This window comes from Numida meleagris, chromosome 5 (assembly GCF_002078875.1).
Source record: "Numida meleagris isolate 19003 breed g44 Domestic line chromosome 5, NumMel1.0, whole genome shotgun sequence".
Lineage (NCBI taxonomy): Eukaryota > Metazoa > Chordata > Aves > Galliformes > Numididae > Numida > Numida meleagris.
The window spans coordinates 6,816,513-6,823,300 of NC_034413.1; positions in this window are offsets into that span (position 1 = coordinate 6,816,513).

The window sequence follows — 6,788 nt, forward strand, 5'->3', positions numbered from 1 at the left end:
GTAGAGAGCCTGCTATTTGTGTTGTGATATCTCCATTTGAGTCTTACATCCAAGATTTTGTATAATTCTGGAAAGGCTTCATGGGTCCCTTGAGTTACAGAAAGAAAGATTAGTCTTCTATGTTTTTAAATTTAAGTTTCTGGTTGTCTTTGGCTGTAATAGCACTGCACCTGTTATACAGGTATCCACATTGTTCCTCTGCAGTGTTTTGGAGTCTGGTTCAGTTGTCTGTTCTGCTGATAAACAGTTATCTTGGAACTTTTGTACTTTGCTATTCTGTAGCATTTGGATAAGTGACAAATGAGGCTCCCATTTTGAACCATTTATCGGAGCTCTTATTTATCTTGTCATAATGGTAGTAGTTTTGCTAATGGAGAAAGAACTTTTCAGATCTGGAGTGCACATCGCAGGGCAAAATACTGCCTTAGTTTTGCATTTTGATAGTATATTTTCTTAGTTCTTTGTCTGGAAAACTGAAACTTGCTTTACATAAATATTACTTATCATTTAGCAGGCATCCAGGAGAAGATACAACGGTGAAAAAAAATCTGTTTAGAATTTAATTATTTGTGTCTTCCACATATAAAAAGATTAGCTTTTTAACTTTTATTAACAGACATTATCCATTATGCTGCAAAGTTCTGTAAGAAGATGGGTGCCTTTAAATATTCTCAATTAAGGGGTGTTAAAGAAACCTGACATTTTGAGGACTCTGAGGACTTTCATGCAAGAGACATGATCTTGAACTGAAGTATGGTAAACAATCTGTTGAAAATCCTTTATGGCAGTTTCCTTACGCATTTGGCAAATGCAGATGGCCTGAGTCAGGCAGCAGTAAGGACTTGGTACTGAGTCTTCACACTCTCCATCCAAGTGCCCAAACTACAGAAACGTTTCCTACATGAGGAACAGGAATCTCTGTTTGACTGAAATATGTATCCTAAAACTGAAAGCTTGCTCTTAGTATAACAATTGAAACTTAATGATCTTATAAAACCTCTCATCAAAATTTGGCCATATGGTATTTTTCAGTTACAAACCATTTTGTAGGAGGGGTCCCAATTCTATTTATTTTTTCAAACATAAGCTGTTGTCTCTACTCCTTCAAAATAATCTGAACCGTTTTCAGAATCCTTTTTTCTTACAAAATATTGTAGAAAAGGTCTGTCCAATCTGCAGGTTTTAAAAGTTGCTTTGTAAAATCCAAGCTAAAAAAAAAGACCCAAACTGCCCTCCTTTCCATAGATCTTTAGTAGAGTCTGTTGTGATAGGGCAGGCAGGGGGAAATGTTTTCAAACTAAAAGGAAAGGGATTTAGATTGGATATAAGGAAGAAGTTTTTTACAGTAAAGCTGGTGACGCACTGGAATACGTTGCCCAGAGAGAGGTGGTTGATGACCCACCCCTGGAGACTTTCAAGGCCAGGCTGACAGGGCTCTGAGCTGTCTGATAAAACTGTAGGTGTTCCTGCTCACTGCAGGGGAGTGGATCAGATGACCTTTAAAGGTCCCTTCCAACTCAAATGATACTTTGATTCTATGATTCTACATCTCTTTGTGGAAGGAAAATATTCGATGAGGACTTACCAGTAGTCAATAACTTAACTACCTGTTGATACGGATGCTAGGTTATATAGATTTCATCTTTTTAAAACATGGAATATAAAAGAGAACTATAGTCATACTTCTATCCATTTTGTATCCCTTTCCACTAATTCTTCAGGAAGATTACTTGCTTTTAATGCTGGAATTTTGAAAGGATTCAAGGCATACTTTTGCATATGTATTTCAGGACACGGTGCACAGTCAGGATAATAAAAACATTAAATTCAACTAGAAAATCACATTCATAAATTAATAATTTGCATTGATACTACAGTGACTTCTTTCAGAAGAATTAAATGTCTATTCACAGACTGTGTGAAATGCATGTAAATAATTCTTGTGGGTTTGTCTTTTTAAAGCTTATTGAAAGAGGATAACAGAAGGAAAGTGAATTAGTATAAACAGAAAAAAAATTGCCTCCTTTGAAATAATTACATTTTTCCTATTTTGAGAATTAAATCAGAATATTTAAAATGCCTTCAGCAAGTCAGTTCTATGAATACAAAAGTGATATCTGTAGTTGAGGCAGCAGAGGTTATAAAAGAGAGTGAATAACAGTAGTTCTGAATGTGTTTTCATATATCTAGGCCTGTCTCTCTTCATTTTTTTTTAAATCATATCATAATTTTGCTTCTGTTGATGGTGTTTTTAATCCTCCTCTTTCATTGGTAAAGTAAACAAACATAGCTTAAATATCATTTGAGAAGTAGTTGTTGTTGATGGTGAACACTGTTAGATCTCCCAGCACTGGAAAATGGGAAGAAAAAAAAAAAGAAAAAGTTATTTAATCAAAGGACTTAGTGATGAAGAGTCTGATACACACACATTGTTTTTTGTAATCTTTAAAGGAATAATCCAGTAAAGACCTACTGAGTAGATGACATCAGAATTGGCCATGGAGTGCTGAAAAACACTGCAGGAGATTGTCCATTTAAACTCCACAGTTAGGACAGAAAAATGCACTCAGGACCGCCTGATTTGTGGAGCCATGGAACAGCTGCATAGACAGTACTTCTAGGAACACCAGGAAGATTGCTGTCCTGCCTGGTTGTCCCTGTCCTGTGTTCTGCTTAATACACCCAATTCTGCCTCCTTTTCTGCATCAGTTCTCTTGTTTCTTTCTTCGTAATCTTAGACCATTCTTTTCCTGGGCAGCTTGTAGACCTTTCTTATCCTGCATGTGAGCATTAGATTGATTGTTACTGAATAACTTGTGTTCCTCTTGCCTGTAGTGAATGTTCCACACTACCTTTCCCATTTATCATGGTATTCGGAATTTTGTTCCTTTCCTCCAAAACACCTTCTTTCTTCCTCAAGACTACATACTGAGCTACAAACATTGTATTAGCACACTCTCTATCTTCCAAGACTTTAATAAAAGCACTGACTAGAATCGGCCTGGCTCACACTCCTGTGTGATCCCTTTTGTGAAGCCCTGGAGAATCAGTCAGGTCAATCAGAAACTACTGACCAAGAGCAAGTTTTCAATCAAAAGTACACAGTAATAATAGCAAGTACTATAGACCATATGGAAGATCATGATCATAGTTACACCGACACAGATGAAAGGACAACCTAGCCTGTCTGTGACAATGCCCAACAGTGGAAGCCTAGGGAAGGATATAAGAAGAAAATAGATGAGCTCACACTTTCCCCAGTATGGGCTTCTATTTTACAGCCATTTGGATTTAGGAATTCATTTACTTATGAGAATATGATATAGGGAAGTATGAAAGATTCTGTATTGATATTAAAATCCTTTATCAAAGGTCAGCTACAACACAGGTACTGCTTCAGTTTCACCCATCTAGCCAGCTGGCGTTTCAGGGAAGGAAATAATGGCGTGATATGATTTGTTTGTTGCAAACAAAGGTTGACTAGTGGTTTATATTTGCTTGTTTGTCTTCCAAGTATCTGCAGTTTAATTAACAAATTTTCCTAGTACCTTTCTCAAAACTTAAGCTTTATGTTGCAAAATTGTGCCAAGCAGTAAAGAAAAACACTAAGTTTGGCCTGCCATACTTCTCTGGGAACTTCCCAGTTCCTCTGCACATTCTTTAAGACAGGGTCCAGCAATTCAGAAGTATCATTGCAAATCTATAAGCTGAAAATGATAAGGTCTTATTAGCATGACCATAAATGTTTAGTCAGTTATTTCTGTATCCTGGCAATATTCCTTACTTGTTGAAATTAATGTAATTCTGCATCTGGGCACTTTTCTGGGGAGCGCTAAAGGAAATAAGAGACAGAAAACTGTCAGTGTTCTTAGTATCATATTCTACATCCTTTCATAGTTCATGATGGATCTTCTCAAGAGTGATAAAAAATTATGAGCATGACTGAGAACTTGGCTGAGTTGGTTCGCACAATTAAACCAAACATGAAATAGTTCTTCAGACATAAAAGGGAGCACAAAAGTAAGAAATAAGGAAAAAAGAATACCAGAAACAAAACAGAGATTACAAAAAATCTAGGAATTATTGAAATAGCAAATGGATACTTTGTCTCAGTTTTCAATGGGAATAATGTAGTGCCTAAGAATAATAGAAAGATACTTAAAGGGAATTAAGATAGATTAATGAATGCTTCTATACGCAAGCTAGCAGTGAAACATAGCCTACTTAATGAAATGGTGAAATTCTGAAGGTTAAAGAATAACTGTTTAAGGGTATGAAAAGAATCAGCAAAATCAGCAACTAGAAATGCTATTTTGCAGGGAATGCAATTGCAGAAATTCCAAGTCTACCTGTTCATCTCAAGGCTAGTTCCATCCAGATAAAGAATAATAAAGTTATTCCTTGCTTTCAGGAAAGGGGAAAAGTGATGGTCAAACAAAAGGCAGACCTGGTAGCTTGACCTCAACACTAAGCAAGGTCTTAGAATAGATTTTGGAGGAAAAAAAATTATCAAGGACCTGGAGGTAAATGGAAAGTGGGATAAACTACAGCATGGTTTTATCAAGAGCAGATCATGTCAGACTAACTTAATATCTTTCTTTGATAAGATAATTGTCCCACAGAAGAGTAATGCAGTGGACCTAATCTTCCTTGATCAAAATAAGGCATTATATTGTTTCTAGTGGGAAGTTATTTAAGGTGGAGAAGATGGACTTTATTGCAAAAAAAATGAAAGACGGATGAGGAACTGACTAAATGGATATTAAAAGAGGGTTATGTTAAAATTAGAAATATCAAAATGAAAGGAGGTTGATAGTAGAATTCCTCTAGGTCTTGGGCCTGATTTAAGTAATATTTTTGAGTGTGGTCAAACTAGAAAAATGGATATGGCATTAACAGATGTTACAAAGTTGGAATATGACTAGCATCACCTCCCCTTTAGGGACAGGCTGAAAGAGTTGGAGCTCTTCAGCCTAGAGAAGAGAAGGTTCCAGGGGGACCTTATAGCAGCCTTCCAGTACCTGAAGGGGACCTACAGGAAAGATGGGGAGAGACTTTTTATAAGGGCATGTAGAGACAGGATAAGGGGAAATGGCTTTAAACTGGAAGAGGGTAGATTTAGACTAGATATTAGGAAGAAATTCTTCACTGTGAGGGTGGTGAGGCACTGGAACAGGTTGCCCAGTGAGGCTGTGGATGCCCCCTCCCTGGAGGCATTCAGGGCCAGGCTGGATGGGGCTGTGAGCAACCTGGTCTAGTGGGAGGCGTCCCTGCCTACAGCAGGGGGGTTGGAACTAGATGATTTTAAAGGCCCCTTTCAACCCAAACCATTCTATGATTCTGTGGTATAAGAAAAAAGAAATGACTTTATGGACTGACAGGATGGAAACCTAACAGTGCGGAAAGTACTATTAGGGGATAGTTATCATGTTCTTTTGGTAAAAGCTGGTGACTTGGTAATCACTAGCAACAGTAGAGGGAACAGGTTTAATGCATTAGTCAGTTGTATGGTGACTATGAGCCGTGGTTATGTCATGGTCATTAAGTAGATTGTTATTATATCAGATGAAGGATTTTTAGTGAAGACAATAAAGTGTTAACGTTGTTTTACAAGGCATTGGTAAAAGAAACTTCTCAGAATATTGTTTACAGTTTTCATGACCCATATTAATTCACAGCAGGTGCAGAGTGGGATGGGTAGAATAAAGGAGTACCTATTTTCTCAGCTGAGATGAAAATAGCTTATCTGGCAAAACAAAGCATGAAAGGGCATATGGTTACATCTTTATAAGTATGTGTGGGGGTAGATGTGATGGGAGAAGATGTTATGTTAAAGCATAGCACTATTTCAAGATCAGATACATTCAAACAATTGTGAATAAATGGGAAATTTAGAAGAAGAATCTTGGCAATCTGTGTAAAGCTTGAACTGTTTTCCAGACAAGGTCACAGAGGCAGAGAACTGAACTACTTCAATATGGAAATTTAAACATGAATGAAAGGGTGTATGTGACACAGTGAGGTAATGATGAGTCAGAATTTAAAGCTTGTGCTATAAAGCTTTGGGTACTTACTGACATTGCGAGAGAAGTTTAATGGGGAACTTGTTTGTATACTTTTCTGAAACGATCCATAAAAAGCAATGTTTTTAACTTGGCCATTTGCTAGGGCTTCTACTATTCTATCCAGATTTTGATGTTCCTTCTTGGTGCATAGTACATGAGAAGGGGACTGCCCTTTCTTAAATGGTAAGAGATTGGGACTGTTGGTTAGGATGTCAGATGTTAACTGGCTATAACTTGCTTACATGCTGAGATGATCAGCTGATTGGGGTCACGAGGTAATTTTTCTCTAATCATATTGGCTGAGGTTGCTTTCCTCTCCAACATAAGCTCTCTGGAATGGGGTACAAAATTTTGCTTTTGCAGAATTCTAAATTGTGGCTAGTCAAGAAATCCCATTACTTCAATATCTTCTGCTGTCCTTCTCTGACTCAGTGGTGGTTTTCCTATTTATTTATTTATTTGACCAGGAACACCAACAGATGATTGGGCCCACGAGAACCTAATGAGGTTCAACAAGGCCAAGTGCAGCGTGCTGCACTTGGGCCAGGGCAATCCCAGGTATTTATACAACCAGGGGGAAGAAGTACTTGAAAGCAGCCCTGCGGAGAGGGACTTGGGGGTCCTGGGGGACGAGAAGCTCGACATGAGCCAGCAGTGTGTGCTGGCAGCCCGGAGGGCCAACTATGTTCTGGGCTGCATTAAAAGAGGAGTGGTCAGCAGGGA